This window comes from Cervus elaphus, chromosome 16, assembly GCF_910594005.1.
Source record: "Cervus elaphus chromosome 16, mCerEla1.1, whole genome shotgun sequence".
Classification (NCBI taxonomy): Eukaryota; Metazoa; Chordata; class Mammalia; order Artiodactyla; family Cervidae; genus Cervus; species Cervus elaphus.
Window position 1 is genome coordinate 42236947 of NC_057830.1, and position 16310 is coordinate 42253256.

Genomic DNA, 16310 nt, shown 5'->3' on the forward strand with positions numbered 1-16310 from the left:
AAAAAATTGAGTCCATTCTTCATATTATAACCCCTTTCTAGAGGTTCACAGCATACATTACCACATCAGACTGCTACAGAAAGAGGAACATGTTGAGTTTCATTCACATACAATTTACTAATAAACCCAGACTCCTCCCTGCCTTTTCCCTTTTCGCTCCTTGAACAACTATCACCATTCTAGGTGATTAGCATCCTGCTGAACTTGCTGCAGTTAAGTGATGAAAAACCATCAGAAACTTGAAATAGTTCACACTGACTACAGACCCTGGATCCAAAACCTCGGTTCAAATCTTGGCTCTGCCCCTTACCAACATATGAGACTGAGCAAGTCACTTGACCTTGTGCTTCAGCTTCCTTGTGTCAAAGTGGAGTCAGAACAAACTGCCTAACTCACTGTTGCTGACAGAACTCCAAGACTTTATTCATGTAAAGCACTTACAGCATAACACTGTGTTTTGAAATAAGATTAGAGATTTTATCACAGCTCATTTCATGAATTTTTGCTTCCTATTTACAAAGCTTTATTCAACAATACAACTATTTTTAAAAAATATTTTTAAATCAAACTCTTCAACTATGTTAATGGCTACATAACACTACTTTACTAAGTGGAGGGTACATTAATTCACTGGTCTTTTACTTTTTAAGTAGTAGTTATATTGTTTCACTCTTACAAATAACTGACTGAACATCTTTTACAAAGATTCTTCTATACTTAAACCTGTATCCTTGAGAGAGATTTCCTATAAGTGAATACCAGACCACCTGACCTATCTCTTGAGAAATCTGTATGCAGGTCAGGAAGAAACAGTTAGAACTGGACATGGAACAACAGACTGGTTCCAGATCGGGAAAGGAGTACGTCAAGGCTGTATATTGTCACCCTGCTTATTTAACTTATATGCAGAGTACATCATGAGAAACGCTGGGCTGGAAGAAGCACAAGCTGGAATCAAGATTGCCGGGAGAAATGTCAATAAACTCAGATATGCAGATGACACCACCCTTATGGCAGAAAGTGAAGAGGAACTAAAGAGTCTCTTGATGAAAGTGAAAGAGGAGAGTGAAAAAGTTGGCTTAAAGCTCAACATTCAGAAAACTAAGATCATGGCATCCAGTCCCATCACTTCATGGCAAACAGATGGGTAAACAGTGGAAACAGTGGCTGACTTTTTTGGGGGGCTCCAAAATCACTGCAGATGGTGACTGCAGCCATAAAATTAAAAGACACTTACTCCTTGAAAGAAAAGTTATGACCAACCTAGACAGCATATTAAAAAGCAGAAACATTACTTTGCCAACAAAGGTCCATTTAGTCAAGCCTATGGTTTTTCCAGTAGTCATGTATGGATGTGAGAGTTGGAATATAAAGAAGGGCAAGTGCTAAAGAATTGATGCTTTTGAACTGTGGTGTTGGAGAAGACTCTTGAGAGTCCCTTGGACTGCAAGGAGATCCAACCAGTCCATCCTAAAGGAGATCAGTCCTGAGTGTTCATTGGAAGGACTGATGTTGAAGCTGAATCTCCAATACTTTGGGCACCTGATGCGAAGAACTGACTTATTTGAAAAGACCCTAATTCTGGGAAAGACTGAAGGCAGGAGGAGAAGGGGACGACAGAAGATGAGATGGTTGGATGGCATCACCGACTCAATGGACATGAGTTTGAGTAAACTCCAAGAAAATTGGTGATGGGCAGGGAGGCCTGGCGTACTGTGCTCCATGGGGTCGTAATGAGTTGGACACGACTGAGCAACTGAACTGAACTGAAAAACCAGGGAATTACTCACTTAGAAGGGGCTAATTTTATGGCACATTAATTATACCTCAATAATAAAAACTGAAATTAAAAAAAAAGGCTTCTCATTATGGCAGTATGAAGACGTCAGCAATTCTTCTCTATTAACATGCTGCTGCTGCTCAGTCACTTCAGTCGTGTCCGACTCTGTGTGACCCTATGGACTGTAGTCCACCAGGCTCCTCTCTCCATGGAGATTCTCCAGGCAAGAATACTAGAGTGGGTTGCCATGCCCTTCTCCAGGGGATTATCCCAACCCAGGGATCAAACCTGGGTAGCCTGCATTGCAGGCAGATTCTTTATTATCTGTGCCACCAGGAAAGCCCTTCTATTATTAAAAATACGTTCAGACAACTAACAGAAAATATGACGACAAATCCACAAATAAGGAATAGTTTCAATAGAGAAATAGAAACTGTAAAATAAATAGCACAAAAAAGGAGAAAGAAGAGAGTGAGGGAGAGAGAAGGGGAAGAGAGAGGAAGAGAGGGAGGGGAGAGGAGGGAGGGGAGAGGGGAGAAGAAACTGTAGAGTTGCAAACAATAATGAAAATGAAACACTGATTAAGATGAACTCACAAGCAGATCTGAGATGGCAGGATAATAGCCTACAACATAGAGTAATAGAAACTGCTCAATGCAAAGAAGACAGAGAAAGATATTAAACACAAATGACACAAAATCCTGTGAGAGAATATCAAGATCCCAACCTAGAAATGAGAGTGCCAGGAGGAGGACAAGAGAGTAAAAACAAATATTAAAAGACACAGCAGTCTAAAACTTCCCAAATTTGATGAAAATCATAACTTATAAATCCATAACTTCAATGAATCTCAAGTATGATAAACACAGTAAGTACCACACCTACACATGGACAAACCCAAAGCCAAAGAGAATATCTTGACAACAGTAAGAGAAAAGTGATGCATCATACACAGGAGAACAACAATATAGTTAAAAACCTACTTTTCGTCTCAAACTATGGAGACCAGAAGGCAGTGTAATGACATACTCAAAGGATAGAAAACTAGCAAGAAAACTGTATCCTGGGAAACCATTTTTCTTTTTCTTTTTAGCCGCGCCTCACAGCTTCTGGGATTTTAGTTCCCCAACCAGGGATCAAACCTGGGCCCTTGGCAGTGACAGCATGGAGTTTTAAACACTGGAATAGCAGGGAATTCCCAACACTGCTTTTCAAAAGTGAAAATGAAGAAACAAGTCACAAAGGACCATACACTGTATGATTCCATATATATATGAAATGTCCAGAACAGGTAAATCTATAGACACAGAAAGTAGGTTAGTGGTTGCCTAGAACTAGGGAGAGGAATTTGACAGTGGGTAGGGTGGGTAATGGATAAGGGGTGAAGGGTTTCTTTTGATTGTAATGGAAATGTTCTAAAATTGATTGTAGTGATGGGTGCATAATGAATATACTAAAAGCCATTAATGTTATCTTTTAAACAAATGAACTGTATGGTATACAGTTAAATCTCAATAAAGCTGATTTAAAAAAATGAAAGATAAAATCATTCCCAGGTAAATAAAAACTAAGAGATCATGTTCCTGGAAGACTCTGCTCTACAGGAAATACTAGAAGACAAATCTTTCATCCCTCAGCATAAGAAAACAATACCAGATGGCAACTTGGAGCCACAGGAAGGAAGAATGTTGGCAATGATCTATATGGAGGTAAATATAAAGTGATTATATGAATATAGTTTTTCTTCATGTCTTAAAAAAATTGTAAGGTTGTTTACTGTAAGACTGTTTAAAGCAATAACTAAAAGATTGTACTGCTGAGTTTATAACATATATCCAGTTTGTGTCTCTGGGTATTTATTCATAAAGAGGAGAGAAATATGGAACTATGCTGGAGCAAAATTTCTATATTTTACTGGAATTAAGTATGCATTAATGTAAAATAGATTGTGATATGTGAAAGATACTGAAATACATAGAACAAACACACATAGACACACACACAGTTGACAGAGGAACTTAAATGGTACACTAAAAAATATTTAACACAAAAGAAGGCAGTAAAGAAAAAATGGAGGGGAAAGAAAAAGACCTGAGACATACAGAAAACAAACAGCAAATGGCAGACATATAGTCAACAATATAAATACTAAGACTTAATATAAATGTATTAAACAGGCCAATCCAAAAGCAGATTGTCAGATTGGGTAAAAAAAAAAAAAATCTAGATATAGGCTGTTTACAAGATATACATTTTATTAATAATCAAAGACATAAACAGGTTGAAAATAGAAGAACAGAAAATACATACCAAACAGTAACCATAAAAAAGCTAGATTGGCTACACTAACATCAGACAGAAGAGACTTTAAGGCGATATTTACTAGCGATGAAAAGGCACATTTCACAATGGTAAGAGTTAATTCATCAGTAAGATACAGTGATTATAAATATGTACATTTATTGTAAGTATAGATGTATGTGTAGCCAAAGGCAAATATCTGAAGAAAAAATTGACAAAGTTTAAAGGATTAAACTTGAAAAGATTTCAATATTCCTGTCTTTGATATCACAAATAGAAAATTAGGAAAGATACAGAAGACTTGAACAACATTAGTAAACCAACTGAACTGAGTACATAAAACAGTCCACCCCAAAACAGCAGAATGCATATATATCCTTTTCAACTACAAAAGGAACTCCCAGGACAGATTCTATACTAGGCCATAAAACAAGTCTCAATAAAATTAAAACACCTGAAATAATACAAAGTATGTTTTTTTACTTTGTATAGTAAAGTATAAGACTAGAAAACAAAAACAGAATAGGAAGTACTCAAATATCTGGAAATTAAACTGCAACCTCTAAATAATTCAAAGAAGGCAGTACAAGAGAAATTAGGAAGTAACTCAAACTGAAAGAAAGCACAAAACAAATATCTAAAAATCATGAGTTATAGTTAATGCAATGGTCAGAGGGAAGTTTACATCTTTAAACTATAAGAGAAAGAAAGGCAGCAATAAACTTACATATTTATGATAGAGGTGTCAAGTTAAATCAAGAAAGGACAGTGTTTTTTAAGAGTCAGTGTTATGACTTACATGCAACAAAATGAATTTAGACCACTACCTCATATTCTTCACAAAAGTTAACTCAAACTGGATCACAGACCTAAACATAACAGTGAAACAATAAAGCCACCTAAAATAACACAGAAAATCTTTATGACTCTGAGTTAGGGAACAATTTATTAGATTTGAAAAAAAAAACACAATCCATCAAAGAAAAAAACTAATAATAGACAGTCAAATTAAAAATGTTTAATACTTACAAGACTCCATTAATAAAAATGAAAAGATAAGCCACAGACTAAGAGAAAAAGTTTGCAGATCATGTATCTTGATAAAGGGCTTATATTTCTCACTCATCAGAATTCTTAACACACTCCATGAAAAGAAAACAAAAAAGCTGGTGAAAACTCTGAATAGACATTTCATCAAAATAGATAAATGAATGACAAATAAGCACAGGAAAAGATGCTCAACATCATCTAGGGAAATGCAAATTAAAACCCACAATGATATTCTGTAATAACCTTAAATGGGAAAAGAAACTGAAAAGGAATAGATACATGTATAACTGAATCACTCTGCTGTTTGCCTGAAATTAACACAACATTGTTAATCAGCTATACTCCAATATAAAATAAAAAATTTTAAAAACCCTTAGAAAGCATTAAAATTAAACACAGGATCTTAAATGTTCTCACCATAAAAAGAAATAAAACCACAACAAGGTACTACTATGTACTGATCAGAATTTCTAATATTAAAAAACTGACTGTAAAAAAAAATAAATAAATAAATAAAAAAAGGAGTCCGGGGTAGGGGAAAAAATAAATAAATAAAATAAAAACAAATAAATAAATAAAAAACTGACTGTATCAAGTGTTGGCGAGAATGTGGAACAAACAGAAATCTCATATATTTGCTGGTGGGAACATAAAATGGTACAGAAACTTTGGAAAACAGTTTCTTAGAAAGCTAAATGTACACCTATTATTTGACCCACCATTTTACTTCCCAAGTATTACCTAACTAACAGAAATCAGAGTATGTGTCCACGGAAAGACTTGTACCCTAGTATTTACAGCAACTTCATGTGTAACAGCCAACAAGTGGAAACAACAGGTGAGTAGACTTTAAAAACTGTGGTATATTCATACAAAAGAATATCACTGAGCAATGAAAAAGAACAAACTTTTGATACACACATCTACAACTAAGAATATACTGGGATTTCCCTGGCAGTCCAATGGTTAAGACTCCACACTCTCATGGCTGAGTGCCTGGGTTTAAATCCTGGTTGGGGAACCAAGATCCCACAAGCTACGTGGCACAGCCAAAAATAAAAAAGTTATATACTATACAATTCTATTTTTATAAAATTGTAGAAAAAGCAAACGAACCTCAAGTGACACAGAGAAGATCAGTGTTCACTGCCCATGGGGCAAAGGAATAATAAAAGTGGGAAGAGGTTTCAGAGAAACATGGGCAAATTTTGAGAGGGCAATGAATATGTTCATTTTTTTTCATTATAATGTTTCATAGATAGAAAAATATGTCAAAATTCATCAAAGTGTAGACTTTTTTTTTAACTTTTTATTTTGTATCTGGGTATAGCTGATTAAGGGGTTCCCAGGTGGTGCTAGTGGTAAAAAACCCGGTTGCCATTGCAAGAGGCATAAGAGACGTGGGCTTAACCCCTGGGTCAGGAAGACCCCCTGAAGAAGAGAATGGCAACCCACTCCAGTATTCTTGTTTGGAGAACCCGGTGAGAAGAGGAGCCTGCTGGGCTACGGTCCACAGGGTCGCACAGAGTCAGACACGACTGAAACAACTCAGCACACACACACAGCTGATGAACAAACAACACCGTGGCAGTTTCTCGGGAAGAGCAAAGGGCACAGTCACACACACAAGTATCCATTCTCCCTCAACCCTGCCTCCCACCCACGCTGCCACAGAGCAGTGAGCAGAGCTCTGTAAAGTGCAGACTTTAAATGTGCGCAGCTTACTGAATGTCAACTGTGCCTTTAACAGATCTGAAAAGAGAAACAGAATGAAAGATCCAGAACTAGACTGAACTACAGATTAAGACTGCACATACAGTAATTACTGGTGGCATTGCAAATTAGTGAGAAAAAAAAAAGATCATCAAAAAATGGACCGGACTTCCCTGGTGGTACAGTGGATAGGAACTGGCCTGCCAATGCAGGGTTTGATGCCTGGTTCGGGAGGACTTCACCTGCCTCTAAAGCCCATGCCCTCTAGTGCCTGCCCGCTGCAATTACTGAGCTCATGCGCTGCTCTACAGAGTGCTCTACAAGAGAAGCTACCACACTGAGAAGCCGGTGAACCACAACGAAGAGCAGCCCCTGCTCACTGCGTCTAGAGAAAGCCTGTGCACAGCAACAAAGGCCCAGTGCAGCCAAAAGAAAAACATGGACAGAAACAAATGAAAAGACAACTTAATGAAATACAAATGCAGGTCTAAGAGGGAAGTTCATAGTGATACGGGTCTTTCTCAAGAAACAAGAAAAATCCCAAACAACCTAACCTACAACCTAAAAGGACTAGAAAAAGAAGAGCAAACAAAGCCCAAAGTCAGTAGAAGAAAGAAAATAATAAAGATCAGAGAGGAAATAAGAGATTAAAAAAACACAACAGAAAAGATCAATAAAACCAAGAGCTGTTTGTTTTTGAAAAGATAAACAAAATCAACAAACTCCTAGCCAGGCTCACCAAGAAGAGAGGACCCAAATAAACACAATACAAAATGAAGAATGAGAAGTAACAACCAACACCACATACATATGCAAAACTGTAAGATAATATTAACAGTTACATGCCAACAAATGGGACCACCCATAAGAAATGGACAAGTTTCTCGTTAAAATGGCCATACTACTCAAAGCAAACTACAGATTTATGCAATTCTTATCAAAATACTCATAACATTTTTCACAGAAATAGAACAAATAATCCTAAACCTTATATGAAACCATAGAAGACCCTGAATCACCCAAGCAATCTCCAGAAAAAAAGATTAAGATGGGGTATCACCCTCCCAGACTTGAGACTAAACACAAATCTATAGTAGTCAAAACAGTGTGATACCGGCACAAAAAAAGACTGTAGATCAATAAACATACATCAGAGAGCCCAGAGATAAGCCTATGCAGCTAGAGTCAATTAATCTATGACAAAGAAAGCAAGAATATACAATGGAGAAAAGACGGTCTCTTCAACAATGATGTTGGGGAAAGCTGAACAGTTACACAGAAAACAGTGAAATTAGAACATTCACTCATACTATGTACAAATTTTAATAAACTCAAAATGGTTTACAGATCTAAATGTAAGACATGACACCATGAAACACCTAGGAGAGAACACAGGTGAAGCTTTCTTTGATGTACACTGTAGCAGGATTTTCTTAGATCACTCTCCCAAGGCAAAAATAAATAAATAAAAGCAAAAATTAAAAAAAAAAAAAACAGGACCTAATCAAACTTAAAAGCTTTTGTACAGCAAAGGAAACCATCAACAATACAGACAGATAACTACAGAATGGGAAAAAATATATCCAAACAATGCTACTGACAAGAGATTATTTCCAAAATACACAAGCAGCTCACAGAACTCAAAATGAAAAAAATAAACAACCCATTCAAAAAATGGGCAGAAGGTCTAAATAGACATTTCCTCAAAGAAGACATAACAGATGCTCAACAGACACATGCAAAGATGCTCAAAATCACGAACTACTAGAGAAATGCAAATCAAAACTACAATAAGGTATCACCTTACTCCAGTCAGAATGGCTAGCATCAAAAAGTTTACAAATGTGAAGGAAAAGACACCCTCCTCTACACTGCTAAAGGGAATGTAAACTGGTTCTCCACTATGCAGAACAGTATGGGCGCTCCTTAAGATACCAAAAACAGAGCTACCATATGATCTAGCAAGTCCACTCCTGGGTATATATCCTGAAAAAGACACACACTGTAATTAAAGAAGATACATGTACCCCACTGTTCACAGCAGCACTGCTGACAACAGCCAGGACTTGGAACCAACCCAGATTCTCACCAACAGATGATTAGTTTAGGAAGATGCAGTGTATACACACACAACGAAAAAATACTCAACCATTAAAAAATAATGAAATACTGACATTTGCAGCACCTACAGAATATTATACTTACTGAAGTAAATCAGACAGAGAAAGACAAATATTGTATAATACCAATTATATGTGGAATCTAAAAAAATATCCAAAGGAATCCATATAAAAAGCAGAAACAGAATCACAGACATAGAAAACAAACTTTTGGTTACCAAAGGGGAGAGAGGGGGACAGGAACAAATTAGGAGTATAAGGTTAATAGATACAACTATACAGATAATAGGCAAGCAACAAGGATTTATGGTATAGCACAGGGAATTATATCTAGTATCTTGTGATAACTTATAATGGGGTATATTAATAAACTGCAAAAAAAGAACCACTACGCTGTATACCTGAAACTAACACAATACTGTAAATCAACGATACTTCAATTTTAAAAAAAGAAAAATATGGATAGAATAATTTCCTAACCATTTAAAAAATTAAAATTCTTTATGAATTTAAAATTATGTAAAAAATTAAATAATACAACTGGATGAAAACATAGACAGTCTTATACTCTTGGGAATTAAAAACATCTGCACAAACTTTAGAAACAATGGATTGTTCTGCAGTCATGGTAACAAGCAGCCATCTGCTGTGCTTAGTCACTCAGTCTTGTCTGACTCTGTGTGACCCCATGGACTGTAGCCCTCCAGGCTCTTTTGTCCCTGGCATTCTCCAAGCAAGAATACCAGAGTGGGCTGCCACGCCCTCCTCAACAAGTAGTCATAAGAACCAATTTTAAACCTGCTTAATTATTTATATCAACTCACTTCAGAAAACACACTTTTGCAAGCCAACCCAACCACTGTCACCCCTGTTTCTAGAAACAAGGGAATGACAGTCCAATAACCATCCCACCAAGTTGGTTCAATCAACAAAACTCTCACCTAAGCAACAGAGCTTTTACAGACAACGTTAACCTACTTGGTCAGTTGCAAGTCTGCAGTCCTAAACTACACGCTTCTCAAATACAGCACTCTATATAAGATCAACAGTCTCTTACTGGTGTAAGCAGTAAATCAGCTTTCTCTAAGAGGTCTCATCATCCTTTGACAATTCTGGAAGTCTCACCAAGACGACTGTGAAAACTCTTCCCAGGCAACATTCCAGGCAGTCTCAAACCAACAGAGGTACTCACTGGGGCCCCCATGCTTAACTCCACTTATCCTTCAGGTCTGCTGCCAAGACAGGCAATCCCAAAACCAGCTAAGGTCTGACTAGTTTCATTAGACTCCAACTGCTTTAATAACATTGGCCTTTCAGTTTACAAATGCATTATCTGGTATATAATTAGACCGAGGTCTTTGTACAAGGTCTTTAGGCTTTCTGTTTTGAAGATATACTATTTGAAAGTATTTTTGATATTGTTGACTATTCTTCATTTGCTTATTTTGCTTTTGCTATTACGTGTCAATATGCATGAAGTCTTCTTTCATTTGTTTTTGTTTTCTCCTGGACTTCCTTGTCTCTGTTCAATGTACGAGGGAGTGTTCTCTAATGAATGAATAGAGGCATAAGCCAGATAAATCTTGAAACCAAGACAATCTACACCTGGACATTATGACTGGAGGCCCACTAGATCAGTGACCAATTTGTAAAAAAGCAATTTCTCAAAAGTCATAAAGGCATTCCTTGTCTTGTCAATTTGTAAAAGAAGGTCACTTTGTTTGTTTAGTTCAAATTCCAGGGTCAATGATAGTTGGGTCACTGATCTCATGGCCCCTTCCTATCTGTGGTTGGAACCTGAGATATGGTTCACAAACACACATCCTTCAATGACCTTAGCGCTTCTTTTTCTTGTTTGTCATAGGTTTGCTAATGTCAAAGTCTCAATGTCTCCCTGCTTCTGATATAAAAGACACACTACTGCTATACCATTGGAAAAAAAAAGACACACTACTATCCTAATCTTACCGTTTCCTTGGTAAACAGGAAAAAAATTTTTGACTTCAACTTAAAATGCCCAAAGTGCACATGTGACATTCTCCAGTACAGATCATAAGCTCACTCATAAAACAAACCTCAATAAATATAAAAGGATAGAAATATATAAGTCCTCTGACCACCACAGAATGAAATTAGAAAAGAAATTTGGGAAATACACAAAATGGAAATTAAACAACATATTACCCTAGATAATCAATGGGTCAAATAAGACATTACAAGGGAAATCAGAAAATACTTTGAGTTTGATGAACATGAAAATACAACATAATCAAACTTATGGGATACAGCGAAAGCAATATCAGAAGGGAATTTATAGTTATAAATGCCTGTATTAAAAAGAAAAAATATCTCAAATAACTCTTCTACCTCGAGACAATGGAAAAAGAAGAGCAAGTTAAACCTGAAACAAGCAGAAAATTAGATGACAAGGGACAGGGAGCCCATGAGTAGCTTCAGGATTGGGGTTGATCCCAAGCAAGTCCAAGGCATATCTCGAGGGTTGGAACTTTCAGCCCCACCCCTCCATTTCTGGGAAGGGGAGAGGGGCTGCAGATTGAACTTGATCACCAAAGATCAATAATCTAATCAATAATGCCTACGTAATGGAACCTCAGTAAAAACCTCGGATAGGTTTGGGGGAGGTTCTAGATTGATAGGGGCTTCCCTGGTGGTTCAGTTGGTAAAGAATCTGCCTGCAGGAGACCCAGGTTTGATGAATTCATGGACATGCTGGGAGGGTGGGTGTGCCTGGAGAGTGTGCCCTATTCTCTACTGCCCCAAACTGCTCTTCCATTTGATTATTTCTAAGTTTGCACCATTTATAATAAATCAGCAAGTTTTTAAAAAAAATTAGAAATAAAGTAAGCAGAAGGAAGTAAATATAAATATAAGAGTGAAAAGTAATGAAATAAGGATATCAACAAAGCCAAACGCTGGTTTAAGAGGTCAACAACGTTGACAATCTTTTAGCTAGACCACCAATCAAAACAAGGAGACCAGATGGCTAAAATGAGGAATAAAACAGGGGACTTCACAACTGGCCTCACAGAAGCAAAAAGGATTCTAAGAGAACACTTATTAGCAGTATGTCAACAAATTAGATCCCCTTAAATGAAATGGATAAATTCCTAGAAAGCCACAAACTAACCCAAGAATAAAATAAAAACCTGAAGAAACCTCTAACAATACAACGAATTAGTAATTTAAAAACTGAACACAAAGAAAAATTCAAGCCCAGATGGCTTCACTTAAATTTCAATGAGGCATTTAAAGAAAACTGAATACTTATCCTTTACAACTCTTCAAAAAGAACAGAATAGGGAGAGAATACTTCCCATTTCTTTCTATAAGGTCAATACTACTCAGATAACAAAACCAGACAAAGGCATCACAAGAAAAGTACAGATCGGTATCTCTTATGAATACAGACACAAAAATTCCTGATAAACAAGGAAACCAAATCCAGCAACATAAGAAAAGAATTACATGATATGACCAAGAGATTCCAGCAAAGTCGACTTACCATCCAAAAATCAATTTAAAAATCAGAATTTTTAAAGTGATCATCTCTACAAACACATGAAAAGCAGTCAACAAAATCCAATAGCCTTTCATGATAAAAAACATTCATCAAACTAAGAATAAAAGGGAACTTGCTCAACATGACAAAGGGGGTCTTCAAAACCCATAATTAACACTGTACTTAATGGTAAAAGACTGGATGTTTCCCCCCCTAAAATCAGAACAGGAAAAGATATCCATTTTCACCACTTTTATTCAGCATTGTATTAGAGGTCCTGGCAGGGCAATTCAGCAATAAAAAAATAAAAGATATCCATATTGGAAAGGAAGAAGTAAAAATATCTCTATTTTCACATTACATGGTCTTGTACAGAAAATTTTGAGGTATATGTAAAGGAAATTAATAGAATAAATGAGTTCAAAGGGGCTGTAGGATACAAGATCAGTACACAAAAATCAACTGTCCCTCTATACATTTACAAAGAACAATCCAAAAATGCAATTTAAAAATTCAATTTATAAAATCATTAAAAGGACTAAAATATCTGTACTTAGGAATAAATGTGAAACTTACACTCTGAATCACTGCAAAATCACTCAAAATACTTACACTCAAAATCACTGCAAAATACACTCAAAATCACTGCAGATGGTGACTGCAGCCATTAAATTAAAAAATGCTTACTCCTTGAAAGGAAAGTTATGACCAACCTAGACAGCATATTGCAGATGGTGATCGCAACCATGAAATTAAAAGATGCTTACTCCTTGGAAGGAACGTTACGACCAACCTAGACAGCATATTAAAAAGCAGAGGCGTTACTTTGCCAACAAAGGTCCATCTAGTCAAGGCCATGGTTTCTCCAGTAGTCATGTATGGATGTGAGAGTTGGACTATAAAGAAAGCTGAGCACTGAAGAATTGATGCTTTTGAACTGTGGTGTTGGAGAAGACTCTTCAGAGTCCCTTGGACTGCAAGGAGATCCAACCAGTCCATCCTAAAGGAAATCAGTCCTGAGTGTTCATTGGAAGGAGTGATGTTGAAGCTGAAACTCCAACATTTTGGCAACCTGATGAGAAGAGCTGACTCATTTGAAAAGACCCTGATGTTGGGAAAGACTGAAGGCAGGAAAGGGGACGACAGAGGATGAGATGGTTAGATAGCATCACTGACTCAATGGACATGGGTTTGGGTAGACTCCAGCAGTTGGTGATGGATAGGGAGGCCTGGCATGCTGCAGTTCATGGGGTCACAAAGAATCGGACACGACTGAGCAACTGAACTGATTACACTCTGAAAACTACAAAACACTGTTGAAAGAAATTAAAGATCTAACTAAGTAGAAAAGCTCTTGTGTTCCTAGATCAGAAGACAATATTGTTCACATGGTAATACTCTTCAAATTAATCTGATTTAACATATCCCTATCAGAATCCCAGTTGATATACTGGTAGAATTTGACAAGCTGATTCTAAAATTCATATGAAGTGCAGGAGATCCAGAACTATCACAAGAAATCTTAAAAAAGAACAAGGTTAAAAGACTCGTATTTCCCAGTTTCAAGACTTCACACAAAGTCACAGTAATAAGACAGTGTGGCACTGGATTAAAGACAATCATAGACCAATGGAACAGAACTGAGAGTCCAGAAATAAATCCATGTGTTGAACTCATTTTAAACTAGGATGCCAAGAATATTCAATGGAGGAAAGATCAGTTTTTTAAATCAATGGTACTGAAACAACCGGATATCCTCATGCAAAAGAATGAAGTTGGACACCTACCCCATACCACACTGAAAATTTTATTCAAAACCTAAATGTAAGAGCTAAAACTATAAAACTATTAGAAGAAAACAGAGGGGTAAATCTGTATGACCTCAGCTTTCTGCAATGGATTTTTACATGATACAGGAACACAAGCAGCAAAAGGAAAAACAGATAAACTGGACTTCATGAAATTGAAGACTTCTGTGCTTCAAAGAGTTTTGTACTTCAAGAAAGTAAAGAAAACCTAACGAAAAAGAAAAAATTTCCAAATCATGTATCTGATAAGAGACTTGTACCTTGAATATATAAAGAAATCTTGCAACTTAATAATAAAAAGACAAATGATTCCATTTAAAAAGAAGGCAAAGTATCTGAGTAGACATTTCTTCAAAGAAGATATACAAATGGCCAATAAGCACAGAAACAGATTTTCTGTATCACTAATCATCAGTGAAATGCAAATCAAAACTATACCATTTCCAACCACTTGGATGATGAGAATCCTAAACACAGATAATACATGTTGGTGAGAATATGGACAAATCACAACCCTCACACACTGCTGATGGGAATGCAGAACAGTAGAGTCACTTTTGGAAAATAGTCTAGCAGTTCCTCAAATGGAGAAACATAAAGTTAACAGCAGTTCCACTCACAGATATTTACAGAAAAGAAATGAAAACACAAGTCCACAGGAAACACTTATGCCTGAATGTTCATAGCAGTGTTATCTGCAATAGTTCTCTAGCAAAAACAACTCTAATGTCTGTCTCTAAACGAATTTATAAAACAAAATAAGATACATATCCATTCTATGGAATATTATTCAGGCACTGAAAAGGAATGAAGTACCAATACATATCATAACATGGATGAACCTTAAAAACATGCCAAGTCAAAGATTATTACACATATATTACATGACCCTTTTATATGAAATGTCCAGAAAGGTCAATTTATAGATATACAAAGTATATCAGTGGTTGCCTAGGTCTGGGGGAAGATGAAGGAATTGAGAAGTGATAGCTAGGAGGTGCAGGATTTCTTCCTGAGGCCATGAAAATGTTCTACAGTCGATTGTACTTGGATGTACAACTATGTGACTTATATTAAGCCACAGTTAAAATAGGTACTGAATGTTGTGTGAATCATGTCTGAATAAATCTGTTTAAAAAGATCACACGTATTTATTACCTCACAGTTTCAAAGGGTCAGTAATTTGCGTGTGGCTTAGTTGAGTGCCTCTGGTTCAGGGTATTTCACAAGGCTGCAAGCAAGGTGTCAACCAGGGCTACAGACATTTCAAAGCTCAACAAAAGAAGGTTCTGATTCTAAGTTCACTTCACTGGGCTGCTCCACAACCTGGCAACTGGCTTCCCCAGGGTGAGTGACCCAAGACAGCAAGAGAGAGTACCCAAGACAGATACCATAGTCTTTGTATATCTCACCTCAGAAGTGACATCCTTTGACACCAAAAGCAAAGGCAACAAAGGCAAAATTAACAAGTGGGACGACAACAAACCAAAAAGCTTCTGCACAGGAAAGGAAACCATCAACCAAATGAAAAGACAACCTACAGAATGCGAGAAGAGTATTTTCAGGTCACATAGCTGATAAGGGGTTAATAGCCAAAATATGTAATAAACTCATACAACTCAGCAACAACAAAAAAATCTGATTAAAGAATGGGCAAAGGATTTGAAGAGTTATTTTTCCAAAGAAGGCATACAAATGGTCGACAGATACATGAAAAGGTGCTCACACTATTACTCATCAAGAAAATGCAAATCAAAACCACAAGATCACTTCACATCTGTTAGAATGGCTACTATCAAAAATACAAGAAGTAAGTATTGGTGAGGATGTGGTGAAAAGGGAACCCTTATACACTTGGGAGGCGATGTAAATTAGTGCAGCCACTGAAAAACAGTATGGAGGTTCCTCAAAAAACTAAAAATAGAATCACCATACGATTCAGCAATTCCACTTCTGGGTATTTATCTGAAGGAAATAAAAATGCCAACTCAAAAAAAATACATGCACTCCCATGTTTG

At 36.7% G+C, this 16310-nt stretch overlaps 1 protein-coding gene across 3 annotated transcripts in view; it reads right to left on the reverse strand.

Moving 5' to 3' along the window:
• The window catches only part of PIWIL2 (piwi like RNA-mediated gene silencing 2), a 72107-nt gene that overhangs the window by 41398 nt on the left and 14399 nt on the right, over nt 1–16310 (reverse strand). The gene's annotated exons all lie outside the window — the stretch shown is intronic.